Source organism: Cavia porcellus, unplaced genomic scaffold, assembly GCF_034190915.1.
Source record: "Cavia porcellus strain 051 isolate PalLab524CR breed Dunkin Hartley unplaced genomic scaffold, mCavPor4.1 scaffold_20, whole genome shotgun sequence".
Taxonomy (NCBI): domain Eukaryota; kingdom Metazoa; phylum Chordata; class Mammalia; order Rodentia; family Caviidae; genus Cavia; species Cavia porcellus.
The window spans coordinates 11,974,344-11,997,323 of NW_026947503.1; the positions used below are offsets into that span (position 1 = coordinate 11,974,344).

Below are 22,980 nucleotides of genomic sequence, written 5' to 3' on the forward strand. Positions count from 1 at the left end.
TGGCTGGATTGGGGATCTGTCTACAAAGCTAGTGCATAGCCTCATGGATAATGAATATTCCTTTCACTTGTGAAGATTTTCATAAACCTCTTTGAAAACCATTTATCCTCCTCACCAGACAATGATCAATCCCTCTTGGGGTATAAACCATGTGCCTATAAAAAACATGTTCAGTTATCAGCCACAAAATTTTATAAATATTTATCAAGATTAAACTACTCAGGGCCAAGGGATATAGCTCAATGGTGCAGCACCAACAAGTATGAGGCCCTGAGTTCAATTTCCAATACCAAAAAAAAAAAAAAAAAAAAAATTGATTATAGTACTCAGCATGTTGTTAAGTTCTATTCTTTATTTTCATCTTTTGGGGGAAATACTAAAAATATTTTAATTCCATCTCACAATTTCTATACTTTATGAAAAACAGTTTTATGTAACTGACACACAATGAATTTTACATTTGGAACAGTACCATTTGCTAAGTTTTGACATAGATATATACTCATGAAATCATCCCATTAATTTAAATAGTAAACACATTCTTGCCCCGTTTGCTTTGCTTTTGTTTGTATAGTACAGAGTATTTGCACTAAGATAGTCCCTTTTTGAATTTTGAAACAGTTTCACTAAATCACTAAGTTGTCTAGACTGGACTTGACCTTGAGATTCTTTTGCCTCAGTCTCCCAAAACATTGTAGTGCCATTATTCCTGGGTTGGAGTACATATTTTAAAGATGACCTGTCCAAACTTGATCTGCTAGCCTTCTAAACTAGAGCCACATGCTTTTCTTTTGACTCCTTTTTTCTTTACATAAACTAAAACCATCATAACCTTGGGTGTGCTATTGACTCTGTCACTTCCTAGCTATGTGAATGTAGGCAAGTTGTGTAACTACTCTGCCTTGGTTTTTTTTTTTTTTTTAATTGTTTAGTACATTTTAAATAGCTTATTTAGATCATATAAATTAATGGGCTTTAGTTTGCTGAATTTGTACATGCACAGCTACACTTCACTCTTTTCCTCCTTTCATCTACGTTTACTCCTAGTTTCACATTTTTGGTGATTCAAAGTGTATAATGTATTTTGTTCATACTCATGCCCTTTATTATTACCTCCCATCACCTCTACTTTTCTTTATTTTTCTCTTCTTCTTGTATAATAATACTCTGCATTTCTGCTTTCTTGTCTTTTTTTAAAGATGCTACTTATTAGGAAGATATAAATATAACTAAATGTACTGTTAGAAATGGATCCTGGTCAGAACAGGTAGGATCCTGGGGGCTTAACGTAGAAGGTTATGTTTTTCTGGCTCCTCACTTCTCTCTCTCTCTGCTTCTTGTCTTTCATGCTCTGAAAATGAAAGAAAAACAAAGATGAGTTATTTCCCATTCCTCACCCCTTCTGTCTTTACTAGTACAGTAGTTAAGTTTTTTTATTCTTCAGATATTTATTTAACTCAACATCATTATTGGTGAATTATTTTCTACTATTTGCATACACAAATTGTATTTAGAAGATACTTTTGGTTTGATTTTTTAAAATTTATACTACAAATATAGATTTATTTCTATGTTTAAAGTTGGTACATAATTGTTTCTTATGGTACATAAATATACAGATTTTTGGTGACTCTACTATTTTTGCTGATTTTTTTTTTATTATCGCTGGGGTAGCAGAATTGTTGCTATTAATTGAATTTTTCTCCATGCCAGTACATTGGTACCTCATGATTGCTTTACTTTGTGAACCATTTGTTTCACAAATAGATGCATTTATCCCAAGTTTGTTTTTGTTTATGAGCTCTGCTTTGATGACAAACAGGATCAGTTATCTTTCCAGCAAAAACAGTACCATTGTTTCCAAAATTTTGGAATGAAATGAACTCATGAACTGAGGCACTGCAGTGTCCAAATATTCTTTGTGCCAGTGAAATATTGTGGTTGACTCCTCCGGAACTGAGTACTGGGCCAATTACATTGCATCCTCCTCTCTCACATTAACAGAGGTTAATGGATCTTGGGATGGATGCAAAGCCCTGTAGTGAGAGGCCTAACTGAAAAGCAGACACTAAGCAAAGAGGTATTCTCATATAATCAAACAGAAAACCTCAACACACCATACACATGCAGAAAAAATATAAATACCGAAAATCAAAGCAACTAAATGATTTCCAAAATACTCAAGTTCCACAAAGTTGATCCATGATCCATAGACCATCAAGGGGAAGGAAGTCAAGTACAGACAGCTGGATCATTCAAAATGATAAAAGCAGACACAAAGGTTAAATGAGAAAGATTGCCTGAGGATATCACAGAAGAAGCAGTAAATGATAATAGGCCTAATGAACAAAGTAATAAGTGAATTTACAGAAGACACAAATTGAAACCTAGATGAACTAAACAAAATGTTAGAAAATATAAATGACATGTTTAGCAAACAATTAGAGTTCATAAAAATATATCAAACACAAATCCAGGATATTAAAAATTCGAGTCACGGCCATGGACAACAGAAACAATTAATGTGAAGACAAAATTTCAGAACTGGAAGACAGACTTAGTCCTTATAATATATGCTTAAGGGCATCTAAAAACAACCAGAGAATGTGGAAATTTAAACCAACAGCTGCAAGTTACACAAAGAATAATCTGAGATTAGTGAAAAATAAGAAGACATTATATGTGACATAAAAATCCTGTTTAAAGAATTGGTTGCAAAAAGTCTCCAAGTATAGGGAAATAATTTAACATGTAGTGTGGCATATAGAAGCATGTAAGTCCGAGGCATAAACCCCAAACACTCACAATCAGTAAAAAATTTCCTTAAGATACTTCATAGGCAACATTCCAGAAATCTAAACTATTGACAAAGTTCAAAAAGCTGATAGAGAAAAGCTATTGTATAGTATTCTGTATATAAAACATTGCATCCAAAGAAGAACTCTATAGACTAAAAATGAAAGGATGGAGAACAAGATTCCGTGGGATGAGAATCCAAAAACAAGCAAATGTAGCAAACCTATATGCAGAAAAGGCAGACTTCAAAACTGATCAGAAGAGGCAAAAATGGTCCACACAGTGATGAGAGGAACAGTTTAATGAGAAAAGATAACAAACATAAACATATATGCACCAAAAATAGCACATCCAACTTCAAAAAACAGATATTATTGGACAAAAAGCTCAGATAAACATAGAAAAAAATTAGCATGAGGGACATCAATGTTACAACATCATAAATACATCCATTAGAAAGAAGATCAATGAAGAAATGTCTTAATCTAACCAAACCTTTAAAAAATAGACAATAGTTATCTACAATGTTCCACCTAATGACAACAGAGTACACATTATTCTCAGAAGCATATGAAACTTTCTCCAAATTGACTCTATAACTAGCAAATAAACATTAGTTAAGTATGCACGAATCAAGGCACACTATAATCTCATAGTGTGTTGGGAGCCTGCCATGTTATTCATGAGAGCATATTCATAAGATGGTGCCCGCCTGCCGCCTCTGCTGCTCCCCCGCCCATCGTGTGCCCAAGATGGCGCCTACATCCTGCTTCCGGGTTCTTGCTCGGCTCACCGCCACCGCCAAATATGGTAGTCATTGATTACTTCCCCATTATCACCCAATTGCCTGTCTCCACGTGTAATCTCATGGTTGGATAGTACTAGCCTTATAAGCTTAGGCATAGGAAGTGCTCGGGGCACAACACGGAAGAAGCCGTCGAGGACGGACATGTATTGAGGTTGCTGCCCAGTCAATAAAGGTGCTTGCAGAGGCTAAGTGTTCGTGTGCTCCATTCCGCGGGATGGAAGCGGCTCCGGACAGCTGGTGGCCCGTACAGGGACCCTGCGATTGCCCCCGCGCCCTCTGCGACTCCTGTGACTGTGTTGAGAGACGGTACGTACCTGCGGGTGAGTGGAGGCTCAACCCGGCCCTTGGTGGATGCACTTTAAGGGATTTGTTAGCCGACCCCTTGTTAGGGTCGATTTTGCCCGAAAAGGAAGGGCAGGCCCCTGCTGGCTATAGCGCCTCGGGGCTTTCTATATTTGCTGAAATGGGCAATGTTAATTGTGGCCCCCTCGCTCTATCATTGCGGATGTTGCTTGGGGCACGAGGAATTAGGATGGAAAAACAAACGGTTTTACAATTCTTCAAATGCATCAATGATTTGGCCCCGTGGTTCCTGCCCACCGGCTCCCTCACCTTGCCCTCCTGGGAGAAATTAGGACGAGACATTCAATTTGCAGAAGAGCAAGGCACGGGTGTTGACCCCATGGTTCGCCCCATTTGGGAGATGGTTCGGGCATGTCTCAAAACCGAAAGTATGGTAGGCTCAGCCCAGGGACTCAAAGAGGCACGCCACGCTTTCGAGCAGGCGTGCTTGGAGAGCTCCAGGGAGGCCTCAGAGGTTGGCTCACCGAGCCATTCAGATTCAGAGGGGGAAGACCCTAAGGTGGGCCCAAAGGAGGAAACTGACAGTAAGATAGGCCCACATCACAATACAGGGCAGAAAGTTCATAAAAAAGTTCATAAACCTGCTGGAGCCTTGTGTGAAGGGATGATGGAGAGCCTAGGGGAGGAGCTCGAGAGGGTGGAGAGTGATCTGCAGGAAATGTGCACCCCCGGCGAGGCGGGGTTAGTCCCGTCGGCCCCTCCCTGGGAACCACCCCAGGGAATGAGTGCCCCTGATGGTTGGGGGCCGCCTCCTCCCTTCCCTGCCACACTTCTGTTCTCTGGACGCCGCTCATTTCATGGCAGTTTATGGGACGTCTTGCGTAGGGGTCTTGCCTCGTATGACGCTCCCAGCTTCTACCCGGTCCTCCAGGACCAGGCCGGCGCGCCTTATTATCAGCCCCTGGACATGAAAGTGGTTAAGGGGTTAAAAGAGGCAGTCTCCACTTATGACCCCAATGCCCCCTTTACGCAGGCTCTTTTGGAAAACATAGGAGCCACCCCTCTGACACCCTCGGATTGGGCACAACTCGCAAGGGCGTGTTTGTCCCCAGGCCAATTTATGGACTGGAAGGCATGGAATGATGAATATTGCAGAGAGCAGGCTGAGAAAAACGCTAGAGAGCGCAATGTCAGGTGGAACAAAGATATGTTATTAGGCCAGGGAGCCCATGCGCAGGATCAAATTTGACATCCTCAGGCAGTTTATGATCAGATTACTAAGTGTGCCATCGCCGCTTGGAAACAACTTGCCAAGCCAGTCGAACATACCGCCTGTCTTACCAAAATTGTGCAGGGAACAACAGAGCCATTTTCTGATTTTGTGGCCAGGATGTTAGATGCCACTGGCAAGGTCTTTCCAGACCCTAGTGTAGCCCAGCCCCTGGTAAAACAGCTAGTCTTTGAACAGTGTACCAAGGATTGCCGTGCAGTGATTACACCGCACAAAAATAAGAGTCTAGAGACTTGGACCAAGTTATGCAGAGAGGTAGGGGGGCCGCTTTCCAATTCAGGCCTTGCAACCCTGGTGAGCGCGTCTATTAACGCCGCCCTCAGCTCTCGCACCCCAGCAACACAACAAAAGACACAAAGAAATAAAAAATGTTTTGAGTGTGGCCAGACAGGACATGTTAGGAGATTTTGTCCAAATAAAGAAAGCAAAGGTGACCACCCTCAACCAAGTGGGACACCCAGCAGAGGACAAGCAGGCCTATGTCAACGGTGCTGTAAGGGCCACCATGCTGCCAAGGACTGTCGTTCCGTTTTTGATAAGGAGGGCAATTCTCTAACTGGCCGCAAAGAGTCCCAGTCAAAAAACGGCCAGAGGGGGCCCTCCCACCGGGCGGGCCCCCATCCCCTCAACAACCTCTTCCTGGGAATGAACAGCCAGTTAGGGCCACCCCAGGATCAGCAGGAGTGGACCTCTGTGCCACCTCCGGACTCATACTAACACCTGACATGGGAGTCCAATTGATAGAAACTTCATTTAAGGGGCCATTGCCACCGAATACTGTTGGCCTGCTTTTAGGGCGCTCTTCAGTGGCCCTTCGTGGCCTTACAGTTGTGCCAGGTGTCATCGATTCTGATTATATGGGCAAGGTTAAGATTATGGCTCAGTCATTACAAGGAACACTGATTATAAACAAAGGGGATAGGATAGCCCAGTTACTTATTCTGCCCAGCTTGCATGGTCAATATCCAGCTAAGCAACAGTCTCGGGGTGCCCAGGGATTTGGGTCCACGGGCGAAAATTTTATTGGCCTTCATATGACCTTGCAGGAACGACCCATGTTGCTCCTCTCAATCAATGGTAAGAAAATTAAGGGGTTGCTAGACACCGGCGCTGACCACTCTATCATTGCTCATAAAGATTGGCCGGCCTCCTGGCCCCTCAATGTGGCAGAACAGACCCTTCAGGGATTGGGATTTGTGCATTCACCCAGTATAAGTGCGCAGTCCCTTCCCTGGCAGGACGAGGAGGGACATGGTGGGTCTTTTCAACCCTATGTCCTTAACCTCCCAGTAACCCTTTGGGGCAAAGATATTCTAGTCCAAATGGACATCACCCTACATACGGGATGTTCTGAGGTGTCTCAAAACATGATGAAGCGGATGGGCTATACCCCCGGTAAAGGCCTGGGAATCAAATTGCAAGGAAATACTTCTCCTGTGTCCACTACCATTAAACAAGACAGGAAAGGGTTGGGTTTTTCTTAGGGGCCGCTGCAATGCCTCTCACACCCACTCCCATAAAATTGACATGGAAGTCAGATACCCCTGTCTGGGTGACGCAGTGGCCTCTGCCTACAGAGAAAAGAGAGGCAGCATTTCAATTGATACAAGAGCAGTTACGGCTGGGGCACATCCAGCTGTCCACTTCCCCTTGGAATACCCCCATATTTGTTATCAAAAAGAAATCTGGAAAGTGGAGGCTTCTCCATGATTTGCGGGCTGTCAATGCACAGGTCCAGCCGCTGGGAACAGTACAGCGAGGCCTGCCGGCACTCACAGCCCTACCGCGAGGATGGCCTCTCTATGTGATAGACTTGAAGGATTGTTTTTTCTCTATCCCATTACATGAGGCAGATACCCCCGATTTGCATTCACCTTGCCCACGATCAATCAGGAGGGTCCAGATTTACGCTTTGAATGGAAGGTTCTGCCCCAAGGAATGACCAATAGCCCCACTATATGCCAGCTGTATGTCAGCTCGGTCATTCAGCCAGTGCTTCAAGAATTCCCTACCATCAGGTGTTTTCATTACATGGATGACATCCTACTTTCTGGGAAGGACGAGGTCAAACTATGGTCTGCCCTCAGTTCACTGGTTGACACACTCCGCCAGGCTAACCTGCATGTGGTCCCAAACAAGATCCAACAGTCTGCCCTAACCTCGTATTTGGGGGCTAACATCTCACCTACTCAGATCTTCCCTCAAAGGCTTACCATCCGCAGGGACACCATAAAGACCCTCAACGATGCTCAGCAATTGCTAGGTGATATTAATTGGATCAGGCCGTATCTGTCTTTGCCCAATCACGAGCTACAGCCCCTATTTGAAATTCTCAAGGGAGACTCAGATCTAACTTCCCCCAGGGTGCTCAACCCGGCGGCAGAAGCTGCCCTGCAGAAGGTTGAACAAGCACTAACCAAGGCAGCACTGCAACGTACTGACCCAGAAAAACCTTTTGTCGCATGCCTCTTGAAAACAGCAAAACAACCTACAGCCGCTTTATGGCAAGATGGACCCCTGCTTTGGGTCCATCCCAGAGTCTCCCCTGCTAAGGTTATACAGTACTACCCAGAAGCGATAGCTTCTCTCGCCCTAAGAGCTGTCCAACAATCCATCCAACATTTTGGCGTCCCGCCCGCTGAGTTGCATGTTCCTTATACTGAGGAACAGATACAAACCCTAACAGCTTGTGTAGATGTGTGAGCTATCCTCAGATGCTCCTTTCATGGACCCATCAATAATCAGATGCCCAGAAGCCCTCTCCTACAATTTATGACTGCCCACCCAGTTATTTTCCCTAAAATAACCTCCTCACAGCCCATCGCGAATGCTCCGGTAATATTTACGGATGGGTCGAAATCGGGGATAGGGGCATATATATGTAGTGGCCGGCCACCCCCCGGTCTCTCACCAGTTCGCCCCTGATCAGCCTCAGGTAGTGGAACTCCAAATTGTGTTAAAGGTCCTTCAAATGTGTCCAGAGAACATTAACATCGTTTCAGACTCCAAGTACGTGGTCAATGCCATGCAGATCTTAGAATCGGCTGGACCTATTAAGCCCTCTTCCACAGTTACTCACTTATTACAAGACATACAGAACCTGCTGCTCTCCCGCAGGGGTAAGGTGTTCACCACTCACATTAGGGCCCATAGTCAACTGCCTGGACCTCTGTCCCAGGGCAATGCTGTCGCTGATGCGGCAACACGCCCCTTGTGGATCTTCGAATTCCAGGACCCATATTCAGCAGCAAAGGAGTTCCATTCCTTGTATCATGTTAATGCGTGCACCCTAGCGGCACGATTTGGGATACCTAGACAACAGGCACGTGAGATAGTAAGGTTATGCTCAGATTGCACGGTTCTTCTACCTACACCCTCTGTCGGAATCAACCCTAGAGGCTTGAGTCCCAATCACATCTGGCAAATGGATGTTACCCATATTCAAGAATTTGGAACCCTTAAATACATGCATGTGTCTGTTGACACCCTTTCGCAGGTTATCTTTGCCACTGCAGAAACCGGTGAAAGGGTCACACATGTTATTAATCATTGCCTGGCTGCCTGGGCTGCATGGGGAAGGCCAAAAATACTAAAGACTGATAATGGCCCGGCATATACCAGCCAAGCCTTCGCTCAATTCTGCTCTAGAATGCAAGTAACCCTCAAACATGGAATACCCTATAACCCACAAGGGCAGGGCATTATTGAACGAGCTCATAGAACGCTCAAGACTGTCTTACAAAAACAAAAGGAGGGAATAGGCCATGGCCTCCCCCCGAAAGGAAGACTCTCATTGGCTCTGTTTACATATAATTTTTTAAATCTGAATGCACATGATCGCTCCCCTGCAGAGGAGCACACAAGTCCCTCCCCTAAGCATAAGGGTATGGTAAAATGGAAGGATGTCCTTACAGGACAATGGAATGGCCCGGACCCAGCGCTCAGCTGGACCCGAGGTGCGGTTTGTGTCTTCCCACAGAAACCAGGAAAGGAACCGGTGTGGATTCCAGAACGACTGGTGAGGATCTCCAATGCGCCGCGGACGGAGGAACCACAGGAGCTGGGAAATGACTCCGTCACCGAAAAGCAATGGCCCTCCCAACAATGCGACAGTTGAGGTCTGGGGGATTCCCCTGACGTTACCGGTCACAGGTACCTTGGGAACCCCCACTCACGTCAAGTTTGCTAGGCGAGACTATCCTAGACCTCCCTCATAAGCATGTTTCACGTACCCATTATGATTTTAACCTCTCCTTCCCGCTTACTTCCGATACGATTATACTCTCTTATGCAAACTTATCCATCACCAAAGAAAGGGCCAACCTGACATTCCCATTGCTGGAATTTGTTAATTGGACACGCCAGGAATGTGAGGGTACATCCAGGGTCAATTCGTCAGATGGATTAAAAACCCCAAAAACCTGTCTGACCCTTAATGAGGCGCGGTGGCCCATACTGCCTGACTGTAATAAAGATTTCCAGGCCCCAAGGCATCCGTCCTTTGAATCCTGCTCTAATATTCCCAGAATGACTAGACTAGAAGACTCTAATATTCCCAGAATGACTAGACCAGAAGAACTCTTCTGGCGCCGCTGTGTCCCAGTTGTGCATCCCTACCCTGTAACACAGGAGGGATGGTGGCTCTGGACCACTCACCCTAGAAAGGAGGGTAATATATCCAAAATCCAAAATTACTCGGTGGAAGCTGCCTGGTTGTCTATGAGTTACTGCAGTGAGCCTCAATCTAACCCCCTCAAACATACTTCCTCCATATTTGCACAACATCAGCTCTGTAATATAATGGGAGCATGCTTAGACCTTCGCCCCTTCATGACACTTAATCAGACACTGTCCAATACTTCCACTGCCACCGGGGCAGCCAATAAGACCCACCCGCTCAACAAGGAGATTTGTGTAGACCCTCCGTTTGTCTTTGTCCTCTCCCATCGGTATTCCTTTTATTGTAACTCATCTGCTGATAATGAGACCAATGAGACCATTTGCACACTGTCCAACTGCTGGAATGGTTACCCTAATTTCGCCATTCTAGCTTACCGCCCAAGTTATCTTTGGATTCCCGTGCAAGCCCAGGACTGGGTTGGACCGGTCTCACAGCAGATCTCGCTCTCTTCCTTACCAACCAGAACTAAAAGAGGGATAAAAGATTGGTTGTGGCAGGCAGCGGGGGTGGTCTCTTCTTTGTTTGTCCCTGCAGTGGGACAGGCTGTTTTGCAGGCATGGACCTCCGACCAGCTTGCGTTGACCATGGAGGCGGTCAATCGGCTGAGCAACGCCACATGGGAAACCATTAGAGCCCAGGAACAACAAATAGAGCTAAACAGCCAAGCAATACTCTGGCTACAAGAAGAAATCCAACTCATCGGACAAGAGATCGATGCCCTGTGGCAGGTTGCCACTCAACTTTGCGACCAGAGGTGGCTGTCCTTCCGGGTGTGCGTCACTCCCGTTCGCACCAACTTGACTGAAACCACAAAAACTATGACCGTGTGGTTACAGGACACTTATCTGCCAAAATTTCATAATCTGTCTGTGATTGTTAATCAAGAGTTAAACGAGATAGAAAAGGTTCAATTAAACCCAGTTAGGTTTGATTTGTCTACCCTGAGGGACGTCCTAAAAGGTTTGTGGGACCATGTCACTTCCTGGTTCTCTTGGCCCAATTTGACTACTTGGATTCTGATTATTGTTGCCATACTGGTGGGGTTGGTGGTCGTCAAATGCTTGCTAGACCGCTTGATGCAAACCCAGCAGCAGGTCAAGTTCACAGCTATGGCAGCAATGCAGCTGGCGGAGGGGGGCCCATCTGGTAGCCAGGTGGCTGCATATCTCCTCCATGTCGCAGAGCATCAGTTATAAAATGCTGGATGGGTGAGCCAAAGACGGGTAAGACTGAGGTACCCCACCTTGCTCAACCTAAGACAGGCCCCATTCCACACAATGACAGCAAGAGGCACCAAGGTGCGAGACCAGATGGTACTACATGACACTCTACTCTTGGGGGTATAAGAGAGAGGTCAGACTATATGCCTGTATGCATCTAGGTTTCATCCTAAATACCCTAGCCCCGCGCAAAGGGATGAGGCTCGAAGGTTCCTTTGGACACAGGGGTGGCCAACCTGTGCCTGAGGGTAGCCACAGAGCCATACACAGCGGGGTACAGACCACTGTAGTCACTTGGAAGACCTCACTGTCATTTGCTTGTAAATAAGAAAGGGGGAGATGTTGGGAGCCTGCCATGTTATTCATGAGAGCATATTCATAAGATGGCACCCGCCTGCCGCCTCTGCTGCTCCCCCGCCCATCGTGTGCCCAAGATGGCGCCTACATCCTGCTTCTGGGTTCTTGCTCGGCTCACTGCCACCGCCAAATATGGTAGTCATTGATTACTTCCCCGTTATCACCCAATTGCCTGTCTCCACGTGTAATCTCATGGTTGGATAGTACTAGCCTTATAAGCTTAGGCATAGGAAGTGCTCGGGGCACAACACGGAAGAAGCCGTCGAGGACGGACATGTATTGAGGTTGCTGCCCAGTCAATAAAGGTGCTTGCAGAGGCTAAGTGTTCGTGTGCTCCATTCCGCGGGACGGAAGCGGCTCCGGACAATAGTGCAATAAAACTAGAAGTTAGTTTTCAAAAGAAATCACAGAAAATATGCAAGCATATGGAAATCAGACAATATTCTCTTGAATAATAAATATAGCACAGAAGAAATCAGACAGTTCCTAGAACCGAATGGTAATTTCAGTGCAAGATACCAGTACCTACTGGTAACAATGAAAACAATCATAGTAGGAAAGTTTTTATTCATGAACATTCATCTTAGAAAAACAGAATAAGTCCAAATAAATATTTTAATGATACACATCAAAGTTCTAGAAAAACAGCTAAGATTAAAATCCAATTCTCGTTCTAGGAAGAAAATTCTAAAGACCAGAGCAGAAATTAATGAAATTGAGACTAAGAACAAATTACAAAGAATCAATAAATGAAAAATCTGATTCTTTTATAAAGTAAACAAAATAGAAAAACCCTTAGACAATCTTTCCAAGTAAAAAGAAAGACCCAAATTAATGTAATTAGTAATGAAAAAGATGAAATTATCCAGGCTTAATGGCACATGCTTTTGATTCCAGCACAGACGAGACTGAGGTACGAGGGTGCTTAAATGTTGAGACAAGCTGTACTTGTGAATGCAAGGCCAGCCTGAACTACATAGAGGAGATGCTGTCTCCAAAAACCAAGATCAAAACCAAAATCAAAACCAACCAACAAATAAATAGAAAAGCCAAAGTCACAGCATACCAGAAGCCAGAAGATTAGTGGCACTTAAGAAAACCTACACTTGAATAAATTGAAGAATCCAAAAGAAATGGATAGATTCCTAAGTAAATATAAATTATTCATACTGAACAAAAAAGACATAAAAATCCCAAATAATTCTATACTAGGTAATTAAATTAGAGCAGTAATAAAAGACTACTTAGCAAGTAACAAAAACCCAGGGCCCACTGCAGTCACTCTTAAATTTACAAGAATTTTAGAAAAGTTCTAACATCAATACTTCTTAAACTCTTCAATAATAATGAAAGTGAAAGATTACTTCCAAATTCTCTCCTAGAAGCTGGCATTACCTTGCTTTCAAAATCAGACAAACATACAACAAAGAGGACAATATCTTTAGAATGCAGATGCAAATATCCTCAACAAGATACTGGGCAACAGAATACAACAAATTGCTGAACTGAACATACATCGTGAACAAGTAGGCTTCATCCCAGATGTGTAAATATGGTTCAACACATGCATTTTATTATATATAAATAATATATCACAATGCAGAAACAAGATAAAAACCAAATAATCATCAATAGATGCAGAAAAAAGCCTTTGACAAATTCCAACATCAGTTCATAATAAAAATGGAGAAGAAAATAGAGAAAAGACCATTTCTCAATCTGATAAAGGTCATTCATAACAAACTTGTGGTCTTCATTATATTAAAAGGAAGAATGCTGAAATCTTTCTCCCTAAAATCAGGAAAAAAATAAGAAATTTGAACAGGCACACGCCTGTTCAATTTAGACCTTCCAACGCTAGCCTTAGTAATCAGGCATGAGAAAGAAAGAAGAGGAATGTGTGCAGGAGAAAAAGAAATAAAATTATGATTATTTGAAGATGACATGATCCTTTACATTAAGAACCCAAGAATTTTCACCAAAACGCTCTTAGAACTAATAACCAAATTCAAGAGAGCAGCAGGATAAAATATCAATGCATAGAATTCAATGGCATTACTGTGCTGCAATACTAAACCCACTGAGAAAGAAATGTTAAAAATTCCTGTTCACAAAAGCATCAAGGAAAATTAAATATTCAGAAAGTTAACTAAGACAGGAAGTGAGACTTCTAAATCCAAAACCACAGTGCTCTGAAAAAGGGGGTCAAAGAACATTAGAAAATGATAAGATACCATCTGTCTCTCCATAGGCAGAACCAATACATCAAAATGGCCACATCTCCAAAAGTGGCACATCCACTTGATCCAATCCCAAACAGAATCCAATCTCAATCACCTGTATTTCTCACAGAACTAGAGAAACCACCCTAAAATTTATATGGAACCTGAGGAGACTCAGCAAAATAAAGGTTGTACCAGTCCTGACAGTGAGAACAAAGCAGAAGACACAGCCATCCATGACTTCAAGTTTACAACAATGTTTAAGTGATAAAGTCAGCATGGTACTGGCACAACAGCAGACATGTGGAAGAATGTAATAGAGTAGAGGATGCAGAAACAACATCAGAGACACTCAACTGTTGGATCTTTCACAAAGAGGCCAAAAGCATACAGTGGATGAAAGACAGCCTCTAACAAACAGTGCTAGGCAAACTGGCTCTACACATGCCTAAGACTGAATCTAGACTCAACTGTTCTACCATGTACTAAACAAAAATGAAAAAAAAATCTGTTAGAAACAATCTTTTGGAAGATAAAATATCTGAAAATCTTGAAGACGTAAGTATAGGCAAGGGCTTTCTGAACAAACTCCTAGTTTTGCAAGAAATAACACCAGGAATCAACAAATGGAGTAAATAAAATAAAATAAAATAAATGAAATGAAATATAATAAATGAAATGAAATAAATTTTTCTGCTTAGCAAAAAATACAATGAGTCGTATGAAGAGACAATGTACAGAATGCAACGAAAATTTTGCGAGCTGTCCCTTGGACAGAAAACTGATATCTAGAATATACAAAGAATTTAAAAAAAAATTTTGACCTAAATAAAATACTTATTAAGAGAAAAAATACAATTAGCCCATAAATACGTGAGTAATGTTCAGAATCTAGCCATTAGAGAAATGCTAATTAACACAAGGAGGTTCCATCTTATGCCAAGAAAATGGTTATCATTAAGAAATCAAATAAATGATCAAAAGACTATTAGGGAAACAAAATCTTTCTACATTGCTGGAGGGGATGTAAACTACTACAAATACCATGGAAATCAATATGCAGATTCTTCAAAAATTAAAAATAGCAATTTCATTTGGCTCAGCTAGTCCACTTGTAGGTCCTATTCCTGAAAGACCTAAAGACATCAATTCCAGTGATAACATGCATACACGTGTATATCGTAGCAGTTTACAATAGCTTGATCTTAGAAGTAGGCTATATGTTCTTTAGTAGATGAATGGATAAAGAATGTGTTTACTCACCAGAGTACTATTCTGTCATAAAGACGGATAAACGAGTCCTTTGTGGGAAAATGAATGCACTTTGAGATCATAAAGTAAGTAAAATTAATCAGACACCCAACTTTAATATTGCATAATTTTCTCTTAAACAAGAACCTCAAAATATAAATCAAGAGCAATATAAAAGACAGATAATAGCAAGCAGTAGGTATCCTTTTGCAAAGGGGAGGGAGATCAACAGTTACAGGGAGGGAGTTAAGGAGCTGAGGGAAAAGAGATGACCTAAGTACATGGTCCAACGCCCAAGATGAATGTAGTGACTTTGTACTGTCAGTGTGTATTATTATAAATATAAAATAAAGAAACAAAATAAGTATACCTGCAGCAATTAAATACTCTAATACCTACAGCATTTAAAAGAAATACTTACATTTGCATACACACACATATGCACACGCACACACACACAGAGTAAAAAGATTATATACCATGTTTAATTTGTCTTCATTTCAGGGATTCCAGGACAGTTCAATATATGCAAATCAAAATATGTAACACACCACATAAATAGAACAAACATAACAACACCTACGACCATCGCAGTTGATACAGAATAAGTGTTTTGAATTCAGCATCCCTTCATGATGACCCGAGGAAACTCGACACTGCAGGATCATTCCTCAGTATTATAGGCCTCACATGACAGACCCCAGACAACATCATTGTGAGTGAGGAGAATCTGAAAGGATCTTCTCTAAAATCAAGAGCAAGGGAAAGACATTTACTTCCACTATTTCTGTTCAATATGGTTCTCAAATTTTAGCTGCAGAAATCAGGTAAGAGAAATCAATGACAGAGATATAATGAGGAAAGGAAGAAATCCAATTATCCCTGTCTGGAGAAGACATAATTCTGTGCTTAGAAGACCCTACAGATCCCACCCAAAATCTTTGATAGTGGTAAACAAATGCAGCAATCTAGCAAGATATAAAATCAACATGAATCAACAGCTTTTCTATATACTGAAAGCTGAGAAAAAGTCAGGAAAGCAGTTCCATTACAAAAGGCTTAAAAAATATCAAATTTTTGACTTAATTATCTATCACCTGCTAAGAGAGGGCCTTTAAAATCTTCCATTGTCCTTAGGTTATTCTTTTTGAAAATCTGATTTAGGGCCTGGCACGATAGCTGAGTGGTGGAGGCCTTGTAGGTGTGCATGAGGCCACAAGTTCATTCACAGCTCTGCAAGAAAAAAAAAAAAAAATCTGACACTGGCTTCATCTACTTTGAAATTAACTGTTGCACACATATTTATATGTTACATTCAAGCAAAGCATTTGTATAATTATGAATCATCCCTATTTATTTTGTCCATGTGTATAGCCTTCCAATCATGCTGTCCTTGTGTTAATTGTTCACTGTTCACACAGGACATTTTGTTTTTCAGGCATTTACTTTAAACATACTTGTTTCATTTTATTTAATGTGTGTATGTGTGTCAGGGAGCAGCTGATGCCAGAGTTCCCACTTTTTTTTTGTACCTGGGATCAAACTCATGACCTCGTGCTTGCCAGGCAGGCACTTTGCTGCTGAGCTATATCCCCAGCCCCCAGAGTTCCAATTTTCAATCATTTTCTCATTAATATTTCTGTAAGTATAGCTAGATTTAGTTTCATTATATTCTGAGTCATTTTCTGTTTTTAACCTTTAGATAAACTAGTTATTCTGCGTCTTTAAAACAATTTTTGAATTTTTGTGAATTTCATTCTAGTTTCTCCTCCCACCGTCTGAGGACTCTTTGCAATGAATTTGCTTTTTTTTAGGGACTAAAATTATAACATTTACACTAATTTTTCACAGTACAATTATAATTAATAATTTACCAGTTTAATGTATTATAGAAAATTGCACCCCTTTTTGTGGCTCCTCCCATTGGTCTATACCAGGCCTATATCTATTGAAGCTGTAACCATGATTGTCCTACCAGTCCCTTAACTGGACCCACCCTGAAAACAAAACTGTGAAAGAAAGGTAAAAAAGGCTCACCTATGCAATTGGTCTAAGCTTTGTTTTTATTTTTATTTTTATTTTTGAGACAGTGTTTTAATATGCAGTTCAGGCTGGCCTTGACTCTCAGCAGTCTCCCTGCCTCAGCCTCTCCAGTGCTGGGATTACAGCTGTGCACCACCACACCAGGCCTGCTTCCCCAAATTCTGACTCCTACTTGGAACCTGTTTCTACTCCCTTTTCAAAGTCGAGAAGTATGTGTTTTTTTTCTAGTTTTTCCTTTTGTATTTAATTGTGAAAAAAAAGGAAGCACCAATTAGAGCAGATTTACATAAATTTGTCAGAATGTACCATGGTATTCATTTTCTTGTGATAGAAAAAGAGAAGCAATCATTTATTTAGAAACAGGAAGGACGAGAAGGAGCCCACGGTCCGCAGCAATATCAAGCACGGCCACATGATAGCTCTCTGGCTTTCTGTACGTGTGAATAACTCACTTGTCCCCTCCCTGCCTTCCTTAGACTTGCTCATTCACTGTCCTCAGCGGTCTAATCCGGAGGTCTGGGTAGGGAGATGCCAAACAAGGCGACAGTAACTTTAAAGCTACACACTATAAAGATTTATAAAGGCTTCACAATAGTGTCTCTGGCAATTCAACTTCCTCAAACGTTGGTAGATTAGTATCAATTTCCCTTTAATAAAACTCACATAAATTTAGTCATCTGTATAATTCCTGAACTTTGTGTGTGCTGTCTTTTATTTCTGGATCTCATGCCTGTTTACATGTCTCCCTGCCCCTCTGTTTACAGCCATTTACCTTGGGCCCAGGCAGACTTGCCCCAGACGGATGGGTACACAGGCAAGGCCTTCAGGATAGTATGTCTACCGCTCCGTGAGCTGATTCAGTTCTATTAATCTTAAAACCATTGAACTCTTCATCATTTTAAGTAGTTCATTTAGCTAAAGAGAGATGATTTTTAGTGAGCCTTTTCCTTTTCATTTTCCTCACTCACTAGAAACCTGGTTTCACTTTATCTCATGATATCTAAGCAACCGATGCACATGAGTATTATGACTTTTTAACTTGTTAGCTCCAGCTTTATTTGCAAAATTTCCACTTCCAAATTCTCTATATTAATTTTCACTCTATGTATTAGAAACACATTTCAACTCTCCTCCCACATTCATTAATTATATACTATATGCAATGCATTTTAATTTCTAATTATTTCTCACATTTAATAATTTCCTATCTCCCTGGAGCCACTTGGACAAGCTGGTTGGAATAATTGTGGCTGGAGAAACAAGTCATTGAGAAAATAAATTATTTTTTGACAGACAGATTCTATTCAAATAATAAAGGAGTCCCGTTATATATTAGCATGCTATCATTTTAAAATTAATCTGCATTAGCAGCTTCTCACTGGTATTCAAGAAAATGAAATAGAAGAATGATACCTTAATTTGAGCAAAATATATTGCTAAATGAGTAAATCCTGTAATTTTATTCATTTAGATTCTAAAATGTTGATTTAATTCTTCCTTTCTGAGCTACTGACATGGACAGGTATTGAAGCATAATAATGTTTTGATCCTTGGTATTTTAGATAAAATATTTATTTATTTACTGATTTATGTATTTATTTATCAAATGGCTAAGTGTACTGCTTGTTCTGCATTCATGCTGTGCAGTGCCCTGGTACCCAAGGAGCAGGCAGGCATGGGAGTCAGGCCTGCCAGGCAGGTGGACCCTGGACTGATAAAACACAAGTGAATATATATTTACAGACTGAAGAACTGTCATGATAAAAGGCTATCAAGAACGTGAAAGAATAGAGAGGAAGATTGATTTCAGGTTATATTATCAGAGTAGACCTGTTTAATGTGTTTCTCTTAATGTTCTTATACTTAATAGATATCTATGTAGGAATCCATTGATTTTATATTCTCTACAGGTTAAATCTGAAGTTTTAGTATAGCTGTTTTAAATAAAATTCAGAGGACCACCAGCTTATTAAGAACTCATTTCAGAATGTTTTCAAGATCCTAATAATTGAAAATAATACTTTTCCTTATAGTTTTCTCTTTGCTACTATCCTTCCTTCCCTAAAATCCTTTCTCACACATTTCTGAGGACTTTTCTGTAATGCTTGAAAATTATGTGCCTTTTCTTTGTAAAGACTTCCATGCTATCATGCTGAATTATGTATAAGAAACTAAATTCTTTTTTTTGGGCCAAAAAGTCTCTTCCATGATTTGGATTCATGTCATTCCTCATTTCCTGTGCTCAATACTAGAGGAAATGTAATTAACTTTAACACATAGAGAAAACAATCTGGCTACATACATTAAGAATGAGGATCTGTACACAATTATTTTTACCCATCAATTTACTTATGGACATGCAGAAAGAGCAGACAGATGATAAAGCTTATGTGCAAGGATATTTAATGCAGTGTTTTCTTGTAGCAAACAATTAGTGGAACAAAATTAAATCTTAAAAACCATAGAAAAATTCTGCAATGCTACTCAAAGGAAATCATTGTTGTCAAACACTTAAAACTTAAAACACCCTTGACATTGATTTTAGATGGCATGTGCACAGGTGCCTGAGGAGAGACCTGACAGGGCACACATCTAAACAGTAAACTGGGGCTGTCACACTGAATGAGAGGATGTCTTTCTGACCATGGCAAGGAGAGACACAAGCCCTCCCCATTCCTTGAGGCTTTCCTGGAGAACTGGCCTGGGGGCCTGTGTTTACCTTCTTGAGAGAGCCTGTTCCTTAGGAGGTCAGCTCAGTCTGGATCCATTACCATTAAAGCTGTGCTGGCTGCTATTGCAGTTCTGAGACAAGAATGGGAAAGGGACCGAAAAATAAAAGGTATAGAAAGGAAAAAGCAGAGGAAAAGGAGAAATTATAAAAAATTTATGGGTAAGGGAAAAATTTTGTGAATTAAAAGACATCCTCGTGAAGGTACACAGCAGTTTAAAGATACACTGATTTCTAAGAAAAGAGCGAGCAAAGTCAAATATGATTTTAAATTTGTTAAGTGGCATCTTAGCCTATTTTTGGCTCCTCTAGTGAAGGATCAGAGACCAGGTAACTGATAGATTTTGAAGCTTATTTGGTTCGTAGTTCTGGAATTGAGAAATCTAACATCAAGGGACTTCATCTTATCAGGCATTTCTTGGTGTAGAAGATCAAGAGGAGATGCAAGTTATAAAATTCATGGTGGAGAGAAACCTTTTGAATGTAAATAATTTGCAAAGCATGTGTGCTTATTGGAATTCCCTCACCTCTTCCGCTGCCCCCAAATACATGAAAGAGCTCACACTGGACAGTGAGCCTGTGATTGTAGCAGTGCAGCACAGCTTATGCTTGTTCCAGTGGCCTCCTGAGCATTAAAAACTCCCGGGGAAAGAACCCTTAGAGCACAAAGCGAAACCCAAGATAGATAAATAGGACCTGGGAGACTGTTTTCAAGTGGGTGAAGGAACCTGAGTGGAGAGAGGCGTGGAGGTGAGCCAAAGGGGTAAAACGAAAAGAGCTGAAGAGAAATATGATGAAATAGAACTTTTATAAATGGAAAAGGGATCTGAAGTTGGAAGAGCAAGGAAGGAGAGGAGGGTTATGGGGTGAAAAAAATGAAAGGATTGCCCTGTGCTGTGTGAGTGGACTCCATCTTCGTGATAGATGTGATCAGCATGCACTGCAAATGTACACAATCGCTTTTATGAAGAAAACCTTTGAAAGTAAACAATGTGGTACAATCTTCAATAGTCAGAGATGAAATCCTGTGAAAATAGCCAACATGGTAAGGGGACCAAAAAAAAAAAAACAAAGGAAGGAATATAGAAGGAGTGTGTGTGTGTGTGTGTGTGTGTGTGTGTGTGTGTAACAGAGAGAGCGGGGAGAAAGAAAGACAGACAGACAGAGACAGACAGCCAAATCGAGAAGAGAAAATGGAAAGAGGGACAGATACGGAGAAGGAAGAAGAGAAAGACTTTTGAAGACCTTGATTGCATTCACGGGGCAATTACCTCCCAAAGACCTCCTACCCTAACATTGTCATAACAAATACACGTTTGGGATAAATCACACAGCTCTCTTGAGACTGACATCACAGCACTTAATGTAAATGTCCGAGTGAGCTGAGTCCTCATCACCTCGTCACCTCTTAAAATTGCCACTTGTTGCTGGGCAGTTGTGAGGCACACCTGTCATCCCAGCATTCTGGGAGGCTGATGCAGGAGGGTCACAAGTTTGATGAGTTCTGCCTGGGTAACATAGTGACTTACCTCAGAGTGTATGTCCTAGGTTCAGTCCCCAATACCAGCACCACTGCTAAGAAAAAAGGAAAATTCAAATTTCCGCTTCAGCACTGTTGCCTTGAGAATCGATTATAACACAGGAACTTCCATGACCTTTTATATATGTCAACCACAGGAAGTGGTAAATTATGAATCACTAAATGAAACCAGGTTAGAATTTAGAGTAAATATGGATGGAGTAGATAATGCCCAGGCAGATAGTCAGCCTGGATACTAATTCCACTACTGTTGGACTTGGACTTTTCTTTATAAATGTGAATATGTCTTACCAAGTTTCAGTTTTGGTACTAAGCCAGTGATTTTGGCCTGGGGCTCTGCAGTCCCAAATTTGATAATTTGTGTAATGACAGGCTACATACTAGGACAAAATTAGAGTTTGGAATATTACCATAGCAACTCTGAAGATAAATAAAAGAGCAGAGATACAGCAGAAGCTCATTTTTTTGTGGATTCAACATAGTGTTTAGAAAGCCAGGTCAGAATTGTGGTTTAGAAATACCTATTTATACAGCAGATTTGTCTGTCAGATTTGTTTGTAGGCTATGAACAGCTTTTGACAATATTTGTTCTGACAAATTTTCTTGGGCTTCACCTGATTTTTTTGTTAGAAAAGTCGAACTTTCTAGACTTTTCACAAGGCAGCCTTGGTTATGCTTACATGATTTGCCTGCATTTTCCACCACAGTGTAAGATGAGGGACACATTTCTTTGCCATTAGGAAGGTTTTAAACATTACTAGATTTTTAACTATGAATTCTAAGAATACCAGAAATTAACTCAAATATAACTGTGTGACACTAGCTTCTTTCTTCTAACTGGTATTCTTTTTTTAACTTTAAACTTTGATTTAAGACTAAAGCTTGTTACAATAAAAATACATGGAAGAAGGGCTGGGGCTTTAGCTCAGCGGCTCAAGCACTTTCCTGGTCATTTCAATGTCATGAGTTTGATCCCTGGCAAAAACAAAACAAAACAAAACAAAACATGGAAGATGGTCATATTAATTTGATGAAAACAAATGGAGAGATGATATGCATATGGAAAATTCTTATCAGTTGGGATTTGTAGCACAAGGGGGATGGAAGTGAGGTTGTCTTGGCTTTCAGGGTGAGGGGCAGGAGTTTTGTCCTGCATGATTCATGCAGGTTTATACTATGCCAGGTGGTTAACTGCTTGTCATGGCGAAATCGGCTTTTAACTGCTGTGTCCTGGGTGAAATGACTGGAGTCAGCCATGCTGCTTCTTGAATGGGGCATGGAAATTTCAGCTTTTGGTGTTTATTTCCTTTTAGAAATTTTTAGTGGCCTTCTCTTTAGGAATGATATCTGGAACTTTGTTAATGGTGACAGACCTTTAGAGAGACACTGTGGTTGGACTCTGCAGAGGTCTGGGCAGTACACACCTGGATCTTTGTGTCCCTAAGGGGAAATCTCAGAACATCATGCAGAAGGAAGAATCCTGGGTTGAGGTTATGATACCCTAATTTTTTATTTTTTTATTTAGTTTTGTTTTGGTCAGATTTGCTTTAGTTTTTGACATTGAGAATGGGACTCCAGGCTTTTACACTGAATTATATGACCCCTTCTTCAGTTTTTTTTTATTTTAAAACAAGATCTCATTAAATTGCTAATTGTGCAGATTAGGCTCCACCTTGTGATCTTTGTACGTCAGCCTCCCTGAGAGCTGAGATTATGGGCCTCTGCCACTACACCAGGCAG

At 41.2% G+C, this 22,980-nt stretch overlaps 1 long non-coding RNA gene across 1 annotated transcript; it reads right to left on the bottom strand.

The window, feature by feature from the left end:
* Positions 1-405: 405 nt before the first annotated feature.
* LOC134471865 (uncharacterized) lies at positions 406-21,322 on the bottom strand. The gene is made up of 3 exons (XR_010041574.1): positions 21,230-21,322; positions 16,027-16,162; positions 406-1,351 (listed from the first exon to the last, which is right to left on the bottom strand). It is a non-coding gene; the product is annotated as an uncharacterized LOC134471865 (long non-coding RNA).
* Positions 21,323-22,980: the final 1,658 nt, after the last annotated feature.